The sequence below is a fragment of the Panicum hallii genome, chromosome 6, assembly GCF_002211085.1.
Source record: "Panicum hallii strain FIL2 chromosome 6, PHallii_v3.1, whole genome shotgun sequence".
Lineage (NCBI taxonomy): Eukaryota > Viridiplantae > Streptophyta > Magnoliopsida > Poales > Poaceae > Panicum > Panicum hallii.
The window spans coordinates 12,816,123-12,833,558 of record NC_038047.1 but is presented as its reverse complement, the minus strand read 5'-3'; positions in this window follow the sequence as shown (position 1 = coordinate 12,833,558).

Genomic DNA, 17,436 nt, shown 5'->3' with positions numbered 1-17,436 from the left:
CGACGGAAATAGCCCGCGCTGTCTGCGATGCAGACCCATGAGCTGAAAACGAGCGTCGTGCCCTCGGGGGGCACGGCACTGGTGAACTTGAACGTTTCCATCAAGTTCGCCGGTGGATCTTCGATGCGCACCCCTACCTGGCGTGCCAGCCGTCGGTGTTTTACCGCCTGCCCACCGAGGGGTATACCCGAGGTGGTGAGTTTTAGGTAGGGTGTCACCGAGATCAGAAACTCGAAGGTGCAAGCAACACAAGATTTAGACAGGTTCGGGCCGCGATGTACATAATACCCTACGTCCTGTTTGGTGGTTTGTATTGCCTTGGGTGTTGATGTGTTTTGAAGGGGTCCCTACCTGCCCTTATATATCCGGAGGACAGGGTTACATGAATTCTAGTCCGACACTAGCCTAGGAATCGTACTCGAGTACAACTCAAGTGGCTTCCTTCTGTATCGACTAGTTCTACTTTGCATGCAAGTAGAGTACAACACAGATAAGATATAGGACATGTCCTATCCCCTATTCGTGTATGAACTACGTTATGTACACAGTCCCGTAGCCCCGGGTCTGACAGATGTGGATCGTCTACTACAAGTCGGAGGAGGATTTGGATTGTCTACTTCAAGGCGGAGAAGGACCAGCCTGCATCTATGAAAGGCTTTTGTCCCTGCCGACTACTCGGACTTCATCAACAACGCCATAACTTTACCAAACGGCCACCGGGGCCTGACGGCACCTCAATCTTGGAAGGGCGGGCCAGTGCTCTGGAAGGGCATGAGACCTCCATGCTACCCAGCTTAGCCCACCCCTTTTGCGCCTCCATCTTGGTAGGGCGGGCTAGGGCATTGGAAGGGCACAAGTCCTCCAAACTACCCGTCTCAGCCCACCTTTTTGTGTTCCAATCTTGGTAGGGCGGGCCAGGGCAAAGGAAGGGCACGAGTCCTCCAAGCTACCCGGCCCATCCCACCTTTCTTCGCCTACGTCTTGGTTGGCGGGCCTGGGCATAAGAAGGGCACGAGGCCTCCAAGCTACCCAGTTCAGCCCACCCTTTTGCACCTCCATCTTGGTAGGGCGGGCTAGGGCATTGGAAGGGCATGAGTCCTCCAAGCTACCCGGCTCAGCCCACCTTTCTTCGACTACAACTTGGTCGGGTAGGCCTGGGTATCGGAAGGGCACGAGTCCTCTAAGCTACCCGGCTCAGCCCACCTTTTTGTGTTTTCAACCTAGTCGGGCAGGTTCGGGTATCGGAAGGGCACGAGTGCTCCAAGCTACCTGGCTTAGCCCACCTTTTTTGCGCCATCAGCCCCGACAACTTGTTGGGCTTAGCACTGTTCCAAAAAGGCAAGATCCTTGACTCCTCAATGACTACTTCAACATCGCCAGGGCACTCGGTGATCCGTCGACAACTAATTTGACTAGACAACTAGCCGGATGCAGGACTCACAGCACTAGTGACTAGTTGGAATCAATTCCAACTAGTCGGGATCTTCAACAAACCGGCGCAGTTTCATTAACAAGCGACACAACTTCGTCGATAATCACCAATGAATCAAGATCGCCAACTACCCATGAGAAGACTGAGACCCTGTTCAAGGAGGTTTTACAGAGATCTTTAGGGAATTTGATTAACCATTGTCTCGAGTTTTATCTCGACACAAGGGGTTTTTTCTCAAAGAATTCGTTCAACCACTCAGTCAGGGGATCAAGGAGTTTACCCAAAACAGAGCATGTTCGTTCATCCTTACTTCAGCGCCGTATGACTTGCTTTGGCCCACCCACGGTATTCCTTCGGGCTAACTAAGACATCTTCGCATGGCAACTTACGACTTGTCTTGGCCCGCACAAGGACTTCGATTGGGCTAGCCGAGACATCCTTGCTCAATGCATACTTTTGTACCAACACAAGTACAGGATTGCGTTATCCCTTCCTTTGGGCCAACCGAAACTTGTCTTGGCCCGCCTAAGGAACTCATCGCCTCGCGTGAATGATCTCATCATTAATCCCTTAGGGCCAACCATGATGTTTTCACAAGTCAACATGTGCATTCTCATGGTCCGCCCAAGGATGTGACTAAAGCTACCAGCAAGATTTATTTCTCTGTCACTGACTTCTAGTCACCTTCACATACTTCCAGTATAACTTCGTTTACTAGTTTTCAACTAGTACTGTGCGTAGTGTATTGAATGGCATCGCTCCCGTATTTCCAGTAATACTCTATTTTACTAGTTCTTGACTAGTACTACGCATAGTCTACTGAAGGGGTCTTGCTCCCATATTTCCAGTAACGCTCCGTTTACAAGTTACCGATTAGTACTACACATAGTGTACTGAAGGAACATTGCTCCCAAACTTCCAGTAATACTCCGTTTTACTAGTTAGCGACTAGTATACACGTAGTCTACTAAAGGGGCCTTGCTCCCATATTTCCAGTAACACTCCGTTTTACTAGTTCTCAACTAGTACTACGCGTAGTGTACTAAAGGGGCCTCGCTCCCATATTTCCAGTAACGCTCTGTTTACTAGTTACTGGCTATTACTACGCGTAATGTACTGAAGGGGCATCGCTCCCAGACTTCCAGTAATGCTCCATTTACTAGTTACTGACTAGTACTACGCGTAGTGTACTGAAGGGGCGTCGCTCCTAGACCTACAGTAACGCTCTGTTTACTAGTTACCGACTAGTACTACGCGTAGTGTACTGAAGGGGCATCACTCCCAGACTTCCAGTAATACTCCGTTTTACTAGTTACCAACTAGGACTATGCATGGTGTACTGAAGGGGCCTTGCTCCCATATTTCCAGTAACACTCTGTTTTACTAGTTCTCGACTAGTACTACGCGTAGGGTACTGAAGGGGCCTCGCTCCCATATTTCCAGTAACGCTCTGTTCACTAGTTACGAACTAGTACTACGCATAGTGCACTGAAGAGGCCTCGCTTCCATATTTCCAGTAACACTCCGTTTTACTAGTTCTCGACTAGTACTACGCGTAGTGTACTGATGGGGTCTCGCTCCCATATTTCCAGTATAACTCCGTTTTACTAGTTTTCAACTAGTACTACGCATAGTTTACTGAAGGGGTCTCGCTCCCATACTTCCAGTAATACTCTGATTACTAGTTACCGACTAGTATTCTATGTTACTGAAGGAGATTTTCCCATACTTCTAGTAACGTTCATACTACTGATCTCCGACTAGTGCTCTATGTTTCTGATGGGGCCTCACTCCCATACTTTCAATATTTCTCCATTTACTAGTTTTCAACTAGTTATACATGGAATTTATTGCAAGGGTAATGCTCCCAACATGGTTTCATGTCTATCAGTTACAACATACTTTTATGTTTACCTTCCAGGGGACCTGATCTAGACCGTGCTGCTGGGCAGGTCGGATTCAACTCTAATCAGTTGGCTTCATCAACATTCACCAACGACTACTCCAATTTCGTGAGAACGTTCGACTACATGTCACTAACTACAACGACTACTCGTCGGATTCGACACCGACTAGTTGGGTTCATCAACAACTGTCAGTGACTAATGGACTTCATGAAGAATGCACGATGACATGCTGGTGACTACTTTGACTACTCGTTTCGCCTACAAGCTAGTCGGAATCGACTCTGCTCGGTGATACGCAGACAACTGCTTCAAAACTAGTCGGAATCGGCTCCGACTAGCCTGTTTCATCGACAGTTCAAGATTCAACGGCAACTTGGCCAATACCTAGGCGAGGGGGCTGGCGCCACTAACTACTAGGCATATCCTATGCGACTCATCTAGCTCCCAGGCTCGGGGGCTGGATACGACATGGCTCTCAGCAGTGAAGATTGCATGCCACAATTCTTTGGACCCTTTATTCCAAAACATGGAGATTTGGATTCAAGTCTCACGAGCTGCGGGACACGTGTCATCAACGACTTATTTTTCAAATCAGCCGAAAGATAAGGATAGAAGACTCAAGATTGAATTGACCCTCAGCCTGATTCTACGAGTCTACCTGAAGCTCGGGGGCTACTTCATATGGAGTGCGAGTTTAATCGCACCCCATATAAAAGAAGACAACTATTCGGGGCATGAGCACCTCAAAGCCTCGACGCAGCCAAGGAACTACACAAAAGAAACCTTCAAGATGAAGTTCAGGAGAACTCGAAGATGTCTTCAGAAGTACTCAACTATGAAGAGCTTAGGGACTTGTCAGACCCGGGTACACGGGGCTGTACACGTGGCATACTTTTCCTAGGATAAGGGTTGGGACATGGCCCATGCTTTACATCTGTGTAACTACTTGTAGCCTAGTAAAACTACTCATACAGTAGTGAAACTAGTCGGATACAGTAGGGAACTACTAGAAAAATACTCGGGTAGGACTCTAGGGCATATATCCGTCCAGGACATCCATGTAAACCTATCCCCCCAGACTATATAAGGGCGGACAGGGACCCCCTTGGTGACAACAACCATCAAAGGCAATACAAACCACACAGGACGTAGAGTATTATGCTCTCAACGGCTTGAACCTATCTAAACCTTGTGTTCCTTGCACCTTCGAGATCCTGATCTTGGCGACACCCTACCTACAAACTCACAACCTCGGGGGTATCACTCGGTGGGCGTGACGGTAAAACACTTGACAGGAAGGGCCTTTCATCATGCACAAGGCTACCAGCCCTGGGCCGTATCGCTTACAGTACCCTGATGGCTAGGAGGTTCCTAATTCCTGGAATATTGAGCATCTAAACTGTTTTTATCCATAATCAACCGAGACAACTTCTAATAGATCATGGAGATAAATACTTCCAGTACAACTCTGTTTTACTAGTTTACGACTAGTATTTCGCACAAGTTTGCTGAAGAGGCCTCGCTCCCGTACTTTCAGTAACTAATTAGTAGTTTCCGACTAGTATCTTGTGTTACTAAAGGGGCCTTGCGCTCATACTTCCAGTACAACTTCGTTTCACTAGTTTACGACTAGTATTATGTGCAAGTTTGCTGAAGGAGCCTCGCTCCCATACTTCTAATAACTAATTACTAGTTTCCGACTAGTATCTAGTGTTACTGAAGGGGCTTTGCTCTCATACTTCCAGTACAACTCCGTTTTACTGGTTACGACTGGTATTACACTCAAGTTTGCTAAAGGGGCCTCGCTCCCGTATTTCCAGTAACATATTACCAGTTTTCGACTTGTACACTATGTTACTGAAGGGGCCTCGGTCACATGGCAAGGGGTTTACTAGTTTATGAGTAGTTCTACACCTGTTCGTCTACTTCGACTACTCGTCTCGCCTACAACCCTAGTCGGCATCGACTCGGACTTGATGGTTTCATCGATTGTCCAAGATCCAGTGGTTACTTGGCCGATGCCTGGGCTCGGTGGCTGGCGCCACCGATTGCTACGTATACTCTATGCTACTCATCTGGCTCCTTGGCTCGGGGGCTCGATGGGACTAGGTACTCAGCGTGCTTCAAGGGACAGATCTCATGCTTAAATTCTAGACACTATAAAACTACTCGACCGTACCTGATCCAAGAGCCTTGTTTAAGATTTATCTTGGGTAGATGTTTGTTAACCATTATTTTAGGGATTTTATTCTGAAATAAGGGCTTTTTTTAGATTATTACCTAGAGATCTTATTTAGTCATTGAATCAGGGAAAAAAGATTGATTTGAGAGGTAATTTCAGGCGTTTGTTGGAGAAATTATTTCTTTAACCATTTTTTCAGGGAATTCATTCTGAAAAAAGAGGTTTTCAAATTTACTGAACCGATTTGCCCATCTTCACCATCAAATTTTTTCATCATATATTGCATGCTACGATTATTTGGATCCTTCATTCCAAACTTTGGGGATTTGGATTCAACGCTCGCGGGCTGCTGGACACGTGTCATCAGCGACTTATTTTTCAAATCTGTTAGAAGATAAGGACATAAGACTCAAGATTAAATTGACCCTCAGCCTGATTCTACGAGTCAACTTAAGACTCGGGGACTACTCCATATGGAGTGCGCACCCCATATAAAAGAAGGCTTGGTAACTACTTGGGGCATGAGCACCTCACAGCCTCGATGCAGCCAAGGAAGTACGGAGGATACCTTCAAGATGAAGTTTGGGAGAATTAAAAGACGCCTTTAGAAGTACATGGACGCCTGCAGTACTCGACTACGAAGAGCTCATGAGCTTCTCAGACCTGGGTACACGAGACTGTGAACGTGGCGTACTTTTCTAGGATATGGGATGGGACATGGACCATGCCCTACATCTGTTGTAACTACTTGTAGTGCAGTACGACTACTTATATAGTAGTGAAACTAGTCAGACACGGTAAGAAAACTACCTGAGAAGTACTCGGGTAGGACTCCTGGGCATGTACCTGACTAGGACTTCCATGTAAACCTGTCCCCCCGAACTATATAAGGGCGGACAGGGACCCCCTCCAAACAGAGGAGATCACCCGATCACCATTAAAGGCAATACAAACCACACAGGACGTAGGGTATTACGCTCTCGGCGGCCCGAACCTATCTAAAACTTGTGTTCCTTGCACCTTCGAGTTCCTGATCTCAGCGACACCTACCTACAAACTCACCACCTCGGGGGTATCACTCGGTGGGCGAGACGGTAAAACACTTGACATGAAGGGTCTTTCATCGTGCACAAGGTTACCAGCCCTAGGCTGTATCGTTTTACAGTACCCTGATGGCCAGGAGGTTCCTAATTCCTGGAATATTGAGCATCTACATTGTTTTTATCCGTAATCAACTAAGACATCTTCTAATGGATCATGGAGATAAATACTTCCAGTACAACTCCGTTTTACTGTTTCACGACTACTGTTTCGCGCAAGTTTGCTAAAGGGGCCTCGCTCCCATACTTTTAGTAACTAATTACTAGTTTCTGACTAGTATCTAGTGTTACTGAAGGGGCTTTGCACTCATACTTCCAGTACAACTTTGCTTTACTGGTTTACGACTGGTATTACACTCAAGTTCGCTAAAGGGGCCTCGCTCCCGTATTTCCAGTAACATATTACTAATTTTTGACTCGTGCACTATGTTACTGAAGGGGCCTCGCTCCCATGGCAAGGGGTTTACTAGTTTACGACTAGTTCTGCATGTGTTCGTCTACTTCGACTACTCGTCTCGCCTACAACCCTAGTCGGCATCGACTCGGACTTGATGGTTTCATAGATTGTTCAAAATCCAGTGGCTACTTGGCCGATGCCTGGGCTCGAGGGCTGGTGCCACCGATTGCTACGTATACTCTATGCTACTCATCTGGCTCCTTGGCTCGGGGGCTCGATGGGACTAGGCACTCAGCGTGCTTCAAGGGACAGCTCTCATGCTTAAATGCTAGACACTATAAAACTACTCGACCGTACCTGATCCAAGAGCTTTTGTTAAGATTTATTTTGGGTAGATGTTTGTTAACCATTATTTTAGGGATTTTATTCTAAAATAAGAGGGTTTTTTAGATTATTACCTAGAGATCTTATTTAGTCATTGAATCAAGTTACAAAGATTGATTTGAGAGGTAATTTCGGGCGTTTGTTGGAGAAATTATTTCTTTAACCATTTTTTCAGGGAATTCATTCTGAAAAAAGAGGTTTCCAAATTTACTGAACCAATTTTCCCATCTTCACCATCAAATCTTTTTCATCATATATTTCATGCCACGATTCTTTGGATCCTTTATTCCAAACCTTGGGGATTTGGATTCAAGGCTCGGGGGCTGCGGGACACGTGTCATCGGCGACTTATTTTTCAAATCTGTTAGAAGATAAGGACATAAGACTCAAGATTAAATTGACCCTCAGCCTGATTCTACGAGTCAACCTAAGTTTCGGGGGCTACTCCATATGGAGTGCGAGTTTAATCGCACCCCATATAAAAGAAGGCTTGGTAACTACTCGAGGCCTGAGCACCTCACAGCCTCGACGGAGCCAAGGAAGTATGGAGGATACCTTCACGATGAAGTTCAGGAGAATTTGAAGATGCCTTTAGAAGTACACGGACGCCTGCAGTACTCGAGTACGAAGAGCTCAGGGGCTTGTCAGACCTGGGTACACAGGACTGCGCACATGGCGTACTTTTCTTGGATAGGGGATGGGACATGGCCCACGCCCTATATCTATTGTAACTACTCGTAGTGTAGTAAGACTACTCATACAGTAGTGAAACTAGTCGGACACGGTAAGGAAACTACTTGAGAAGTACTCGGGTAGGACTACTGGGCTTGTACCGTTCTAGGACTTCCATGTAAACCTGTCCCCCTGGACTATATAAGGGTGGACAGGGACCCACTCCAAACAGAGGAGATCACTCGATCACCATTAAAGGCAATACAAACCACACAGGACGTAGGGTATTACTCTCTCGGCGGCCCGAACCTATCTAAACCTTGTGTTCCTTGCACCTTCGAGTTCCTGATCTCGGTGACACCCTACCTACAAACTCACCACCTCGGGGGTATCACTCGGTGGGCGTGATAGTAAAACACTTGATAGGAAGGGCCTTTCATTGTGCACAAGGTTTTCGGCCCTGGGCCGTATCGCTTACAGTACCCTGATGGCCAAGAGGTTCCTAATTCGTGGAATATTGAGCATCTACATTGTTTTTATCCGTAATCAACTGAGACATCTTTGTTTTACTAATTTACGACAAGTATTTCGCGCAAGTTTGCTGAAGGGGCCTTGCTCCCATACTTTCAGTAACTAATTACTAATTTCCGACTAGTATCTTGTGTTACTGAAGGGGCCTTGCGCTCATACTACCAGTACAACTTCGTTTTACTGGTTTACGACTAGTATTACATACAAGTTTGCTGAAGGGGCCTCGCTCCCATACTTCCAGTAACTAATTTACTAGTTTCCGACTAGTATCTAGTGTTACTTAAGGGGCTTTGCGCTCATACTTCCAGTACAACTCCGTTTTACGGGTTTACGACTGGTATTATACTCAAGTTTGCTAAAGGGGCCTCGCTCCCATATTTCCAGTGACATATTACTAGTTTTCGACTCGTACACTACGTTACTGAAGGGGCCTCGCTCCCATGGCAAGGGGTTTACTAGTTTACGACTAGTTCTACACGTGTTCGTCTACTTCGACTACTCGTCTCGCCTACAACCCTAGTCGGCATAGACTCCGACTTGCTGGTTTCATCGATTGTTCAAGATCCAGTGGCTACTTGGCCGATGCCGTGGCTCGGGGGCTAGCGCCATCGATTGCTACGTATACTCTATGCTACTAATCTGGCTCCCTGCCTGGGGAGCTCGATGGGACTAGGCACTCTGCGTGCTTCAAGGGACATCCCTCATGCTTAAACGCTAGACACTATAAAACTACTCGACCATACCCGATCCAAGAGTCTTTTTTAAGATTTATCTTGGGTAGATGTCTGTTAACCATTATTTTAGGGATTTTATTCTGAAATAAGGTGTTTTTTTAGATTATTACCTAGAGATCTTGTTTAGTCATTGAATCAGGGAATAAAGATTGATTTGGGAGGTAATTTTGGGTGTTGGTTGGAGAAGTTATTTGTTTAACCATTTTCAGGGAATTCATACTGAAAAAAGAGGTTTTCAAATTTACTGAACCGATTTGCCCATCATCACCATGAAATCTTTATCATCATATATTGCATGCCACGATTCTTTGGATCCTTTATTCCAAACCTTGGAGATTTGGATTCAAGGCTCGGGGGCTATGGGACACGTGTCATCAACGACTTATTCTTCAAATCTGTTAGAAGATATGGATAGAAGACTCAAGATTAAATTGACCCTCAGCCTGATTCTATGAGTCAACCTAAGGCTCGGGGGCTACTCCATATGGAGTGTGAGTTTAATCGCACCCCATATAAAAGAAGGCTTGGTAACTACTCGGGGCATGAGCACCTCACAGCCTCGATGCAGCAAAGGAAGTATGGAGGATACCTTCAAAATGAAGTTATGGAGAATTCAAAGATGCCTTTAGAAGTACACAGACACCAGCAGTACTTGACTATAAAGAGCTCAGGGGCTTGTCAGACCCGGGTACACGGGACTGTGCACATGGCATACTTTTCTAGGATACGGGATGGGACATGGCCTATGCCCTACATCTGTTGTAACTACTCATAGTGTAGTAGGACTACTCAAATAGTAGTGAAACTAGTCAGATATGGCCCACACCTACATCTGTTGTAAATACTCGGGTAGGACTCCTGGGCTTGTACCCGACTAGGACTTCCATGTAAACCTATCCCCCCGGACTATATAAAGGCGGATAGGGACCCCCTCAAAATAGAGGAGATCACCCGATCACTATTAAAGGCAATACAAACTACACAGGACGTAGGGTATTACGCTCTCAGCGGCCCGAACCTATCTAAAACTTGTGTTCCTTGCACCTCTAAGTTCCTAATCTCGGCAACACCCTACCTACAAACTCACCACTTTGGGAATATCACTCGGTTGGCGTGACGGTAAAACACTTGATAGGAAGGCCCATTTATCGTGCACAAGGTTACCAGCCCTAGGCCGCATCGCTTATAGTACCCTGATGGCCAGGTGTTCCTAATTCCTGGAATATTGAGCATGTACTTCATTGTTATCCGTAATCAACCGAGAAATCTTCTAATGGATCATGGAGATAAATACTTCCAGTACAACTTTGTTTTACCAGTTTACGACTAGTATTTCACGCAAGTTTGCCGAACGGGCCTCGCTCCCATACTTTCAGTAACTAATTTCTAGTTTCGGACTAGTATCTTGTGTTACTGACGGGGCCTTGCGCTTATACTTCCTGTACAACTTTGTTTTACTGGTTTACGACTAGTATTACGTGCATGTTTGCTGAAGGGGCCTCGCTCCCATACTTTCAGTAACTAATTACTAGTTTCCGACTAGTATCTTGTGTTACTGAAGGGGCCTGGAGCTCATACTTCGAGTACAACTTCATTTTTCTGGTTTACGACTAGTATTACGTGCAAGTTTGCTGAAGGGGCCTCGCTCCCATACTTCCAGTAACTAATTACTAGTTTCCGACTAGTATCTAGTGTTACTTAAGGGGCTTTGCGCTCATACTTCCAGTACAACTCTGTTTTACTGGTTTACGACTCGTATTACACTCAAGTTTAATAAAGGGGCCTCGCTCCCGTATTTCCAGTAACATATTACTAGTTTTCAACTCGTACACTATGTTACCTAAGGGGCCTCGCTCCTATGGCAAGGGGTTTACTAGCTTGCGACTAGTTCTACACCTGTTCGTCTACTTTGACTACTCATCTCGCCTACAACCCTAGTCGGCATCGACTCCGACTTGATGGTTTCATCGATTGTTCAAGATCCAGTGGCTACTTGGCCAATGTCTGGGCTCGGGGGCTAGCACCACCGATTGCTACGTATGCTCTATGCTACTCATCTGGCTCCTTGGCTCGGGGGCTCGATTGGACTAGGCACTCAGCGTGCTTCAAGGGACAGCTCTCATGCTTAAACGCTAGACACTATAAAACTACTCGACCGTACCCGATCCAAGAGTCCTTTTTAAGATTTATCTTGGGTAAATGTTTGTTAACCATTATTTCAGGGATTTTATTCCGAAATAAGGGGTTTTTTAGATTATTACCTAGAGATCTATTTAGTCATTGAATCAGGGAACAAATATTGATTTTAGAGGTAATTCCGGGCATTTGTTGGAGAAGTTATTTGTTTAACCATTTTTTCAGGGAATTCATACTAAAAAAAAGAGATTTTCAAATTTACTGAACCGATTTGCCCATCTTCGCCATCAAATCTTTATCATCATATATTGCATGCCATGATTTTTTGATCCTTTATTTCAAACCTTGGGGATTTGGATTTAAGGCTCGGGGGCTGCGGGATGCGTGTCGTCAGCGACTTATTTTTCAAATCTTTTAGAAGATAAGGACAGAAGACTCAAGATAAAATTGACCCTCAACCTGATAGGAGGTTGAGTCCCGATCTTCCGAGAGGTACGGTAAACTTGATTGGTGGAGAACTCAACATTGATGATCTAAGGCTCCGAACGAACAGAACCCCACAATCACTACACCACTACTCCGTTGGTTATCATTCGTGTCACACGAATGACCTCACCATGACGGCTTATCCCTGCAAGCGCAATCAAGGACACAAGCAAGAATAGGAGATGCAATCAAACAGACTTGATTACGAGATGGGGTCTCACAAACCGATGAACGGCGACACTGTTTGATGACAGAATGAATCTAAGCAAAACCCAAACCCTAAGGTAGAGATGGCTACTGAATAAAAGGGAGTTAGAGGTGTGCAAGTCCCCTGGACGCAACCCTAACAGGCTTCAACACGGTACACGGGCCAACGGCCCAAAAGACGGTGACACAGCACCCTATCAGATTCTGGATACCCATTTGTGTCGATAATTCCTGTCAACTCAGAAGGTATTTTGAGGTAGGACTAATGCCATTGGAAGCTCTATGAAATTCTAGTTCCAACCATATATAGAACGTCCAAATCCGACTCCGTATGTGGCCAGGGCGTTAGTTTTGGTGAAGTAAGGTTCTGGAATCCGAGGTGGACTCGAATTTGATATTGTTTAGGACTCTAACTTGGGTTGGACGTCCCTTGCTGGTCCTCTCCCCCTCCATGCCTATCTTTGAGTACTCCATCATCATCTCCATGATTCCTAATTATAATAATATTTTTAGGTAGCAATCTATTCTCAAAATAAGTAAACAAATAACATAGGAACAAGCTCACCTTGTCTTTAGCATGAATGGTTGTACATAAGCATATCAACTACTCATCATCCATGTCTCTCCCCAAATATTTTCTTATTATGTTTGTATCCATACAAGTCATGTCCTCATCACAACCTGATTCTACGATTCAACCTAAGGCTCGGGAGCTACTCCATATGGAGTGCGAGTTTAATCGCACCCCATATAAAAGAAGGCCTGTTAACTACTCGGAGCATGAGCACCTCATAGCCTCGACGCAACCAAGGAAGTATAGAGGATACTCAAGATGAAGTTCGGGAGAATTCGAAGACGCTTTTAGAAGTACACGGATGCCTGCAGTACTCGACTACGAAGAGCTCAGTTGCTTGTCAGACCCGGGTACACGGGACTGCGCACATGGCGTACTTTTCTAGGATACGGGATGGGACATGGCCCATGCCCTACATCTGTTGTAACTACTCGTAGTGTAGTAGGACTACTCATACAGTAGTGAAACTAGTCAGACACGGTAAGGAAACTACCCGAGAAGAACACGCGAAGGACTCCTGGGCTTGTACCCGACTAGGACTTCCATGTAAACCTGTCCCCCCGGACTATATAAGGGTGGTCAGGGACCCCCTCCAAACAGAGGAGATCACTCGATCACCATTAAAGGCAATAAAAACCACACAGGACGTAGGGTATTACTCTCTCGGCGGCACGAACCTATCTAAAACTTGTGTTCCTTGCACCTTCGAGTTCCTGATCTCGGCGACACCCTACCTACAAACTCACCACCTCGGTGGTATCCCTCGGTGGGTGTGACAATAAGACACTTGACAGGAAGGGCCTTTCATCGTGCACAAGGTTACCAGCCTTGGGCCGTACCGCTTACAGTACCCTAATGGCCAGGAGGTTCCTAATTCTTGGAATATTGAGCATCTACATCATTTTTATCCGTAATCAACCGAGACATCTTCTAATGGATCACGGAGATAAATACTTCAAGTACAACTCCGTTTTACTGGTTTATGACTAGTATTTCGTACAAGTTTGCTGAAAGGGCCTTGCTCCCATACTTTCAATAACTAATTACTAGTTTCCGACTAGTATCTTGTGTTACTGAAGGGGCCTTGCACTCATACTTCCAGTACAACTTCATTTTACTGGTTTACGACTAGTATTACGTGCAAGTTTGCTGAAGGGGCCTCGCTTCCATACTTCCAGTAACTAATTACTAGTTTCCGACTAGTATCTAGTGTTACTTAAGGGGTTTTGCGCTCATACTTCCAGTACAACTCCATTTTACTGGTTTACGACTGGTATTACACTCAACTTTGCTAAAGGGCCTTGCTCCCGTATTTCCAGTAATATATTACTAGTTTTCGAAACGTGCACTATGTTACTTAAGGGGCCTCGCTCCCATGGCAAGGGGTTTACTTGTTTATGACTAGTTCTACACCAGTTCATCTACTTCGACTACTCATCTCGCCTAAAACCCTAGTCGGCATCGACTCCGACTTGATGATTTCATTGATTGCTCAAGATCCAGTGGCTACTTGGCCGATGCCTGGGCTCCGGGGCTGGTGCCACCGATTGCTACGTATACTATATGCTACTCATCTGGCTCCTTGGCTTGGGGGCTCGACGTATAAGTTATTTGTTTAACCATTTTTTCAGGGAATTCATCCTGAAAAAAGAGGTTTTGAAATTTACTAAACCGATTTTCCCATCTTCACCATCAACGCAGTCAAGGAAGTACGGAGGATACCTTCCAGATGAAGTTCGGGAGAATTCGAAGACGCCTTTAGAAGTACACGGACGCCTGCACTACTCGACTACGAAGAGCTCAAGGCTTGTCAGACCCGGGTACACGGGACTGCACGTGGCGTACTTTTCTAGGATACGGGATGGGACATGGCCCACGCCCTACATCTGTTGTAACTACTCATAGTGTAGTAGCACTACCTGAGAAGTATTCGGGTAGGACTCCTGGGCTTGTACCCGACTAGGACTTCCATGTAAACCTGTCCCCCCGGACTATATAAGGGCGGACAGGGACCCCCTCCAAACAGAGGAGATCACCCGATCACCATTAAAGGCAATACAAACCACACAGGACGTAGGGTATTACGCTCTCGGTGGCTCGAACCTATCTAAAACTTATGTTCCTTGCACCTTCGAGTTTCTGATCTCAGCGACACCCTACCTACAAACTCACGACCTCGGGGGTATCCCTCAGTGGGCGTGGCGGTAAAACATCAACATCTGGCGCGCCAGGTAGGGGTGTTCATTGAGCATCCACCGGAGAATTCGACGGCATCCTTCAGCTTTCACCAGTGCTGTGCTCGACGAGGGCACAACTTTCATCTTCAGCTCCTAGATCTGCGTCGCCAATGGCTTGGGTGGCTTCAACACCACCTAGCCAACTCTAGGGTGCCGGAGGCCTCTTTATCGGCTCAAAGCAGCGATCTCGATGAGTTCATCGACAACCTCGACGAGCTGTTGCTTCCCGATCTAGCCCTGCAGATCGAAAAGATGTCTGCTTTCGATGCGACTTCCACTGGTGATGCACCCGAACTACTCAGATCGGACTCAAACCGATTTGAGGGTCCACACAATCTAAGTCCCTCTCCGACTTGGAGGAGGATTTAGATCTGCTACTCAAGCTCAAGGATGTGGGAGCCACCGCTTGTTGGGAGGCCCCCGTTTTTGACAACTACTCGGACTTCAATGAAGAGTACTTGTCGTTCAATACTACACGTTCAAGCCAGTCCCGAGGAGGACTTGGAGATGAGGAAGACACCGCCCGTTGGGCAGCCCCCGCTCTTGAAAACGACTCGTTACCCGATGGCCACACGGAATCGTTTTTGGGCAACCATCTGGGTTTAACCATAACATCAATGCCCCAACGCCGCAAGGCCATTTCATGTACTGCAAGGGCTTTGAGCCCTCCAAACTACTCGATTACGAGTCCCGCCTTGTGGCCTTCATATTGAGGCCTTAGACGAGAGAATAGGCCAAAATACCACATACTATGGCATCATAGATGCTATATGGGAAGTGCACTATGGTTCCAATATACAAATTCCGGTCTTTTGGTGTTGTTGGGTCGAACACCCAAGAGGTGTTGATGCGGATCGCTATGGGCTCATGGTTGTTGACCTCAACAATGTTGCTTACAAAGATGACCTATGGGTACTTGCTTCATAGGTCGCACATGTGCTATATGTAGCTGATCCCGCAAAGAAGACAAAGCACGCTGTGGTCCCTGGAAAAGAAGATATCATTGGAGTTGGTGGTATCAATGATGTGGAAGAGTATAATCAATATAACAAAATGAACATCTTCATAGACCTACCACAGAAGATGGGAATTATAGAAGCAAGCATAAGAAAAGACTACAAGCCATAGGCAATGCAAGGACGGAGAATCGAGAATTGTTACCGCTTAAATATGTAGCTAGTAAATTATTTTTGGATTCATGTAATCTCTCTAATGTCTCGTGCATCCATGTATTCTGAATGAATTATGTATATAAGACCTAATTACTTAATGATGAATTTGCTATATCCATATAGGAGAAAGAAGTATATTTGATTCTTTTTCTATATTTACACATGCAATAGTTGTTTTCCGAAATTTAGTGGGACAAGGATAAGTTATGTTTCAATTTTTTTAAGTAAGTACATATAACATTAAATAAGAATATAGATATATTTTGTTTCACTTATGGTTTAATTCTTACTTAGGTATAACACACTCACGCACACTCTTAAAAAATATGCATATATATTGAAACATGCTCGTCATTTTTATCGACTTCTATAAGTCACAATAGTCTTTTTTTATTTAATGTTATACTTATGTTGTAGCTACGCTAGTTACTCTTACTTAGACTTTGGTTGCATAATCTGAAAATCATTCTACACTGGTTTACTCATATTCTGGAATACTTTATTGGTGATAATTAAGATCATTGTATTAATTGCAACCACAATACTACATAGATCTGGTCTTGACTAATTAATTAGAAACTTTAGATTGTAATGGTCTTACCGGAAGGACAAGAGGGGAGTGCATTGATGGGGTATAACTCGGTCCTCTTGAGGCGTAGATATGATCCTAGGTAAGGCGTCTTCCTCATTAGGGAGGGTTATGACCACTGCGGCCTGAAAACTTAGCAGACCGTTGCAAGTTAGCGAATCTTTGGGAAGGCCTCGTAGTGAATCGCTGCCACTCACCTTGGAAGTATTTAAGGGTCTTGCAAACCCGGGCATCAAGGGAAACATGAATTGTGGGTAAAATGTACAACCTCTGCAGAGTGAAAACTGATATATCAGCCGTGCTCACGGTTAAGAGCGGCTTGGACCCTCACATAATAATTGAACTAAAAGATGATTTAAATTGATGTTCTTTATTTATTGTTGTTGTCTTATCTCTTTTAATTATTGAAGGGTTGGTATATACTTACACTTAGTTAATGCTTGCTAAATAAAATTTGATCCACTAAAAGTGCTTATCACAGTCAAACCATGTCAGCTTATCCTTGATTTGCATGTCATATAATTTACTCCACTTGCTGAGTACTAACCATAAGGGTACTCATGCTTGCTTTATTAAAACCAATGCTGCTCAGAATAAGATAATTGCCCGGAGTTCCCTAAACATTTCGTAGAGTACTAGGCGTATATCTCCCAGTCATCTACCTGTGAAGTTGAAGTCCGCTGCTAGTTATAAATG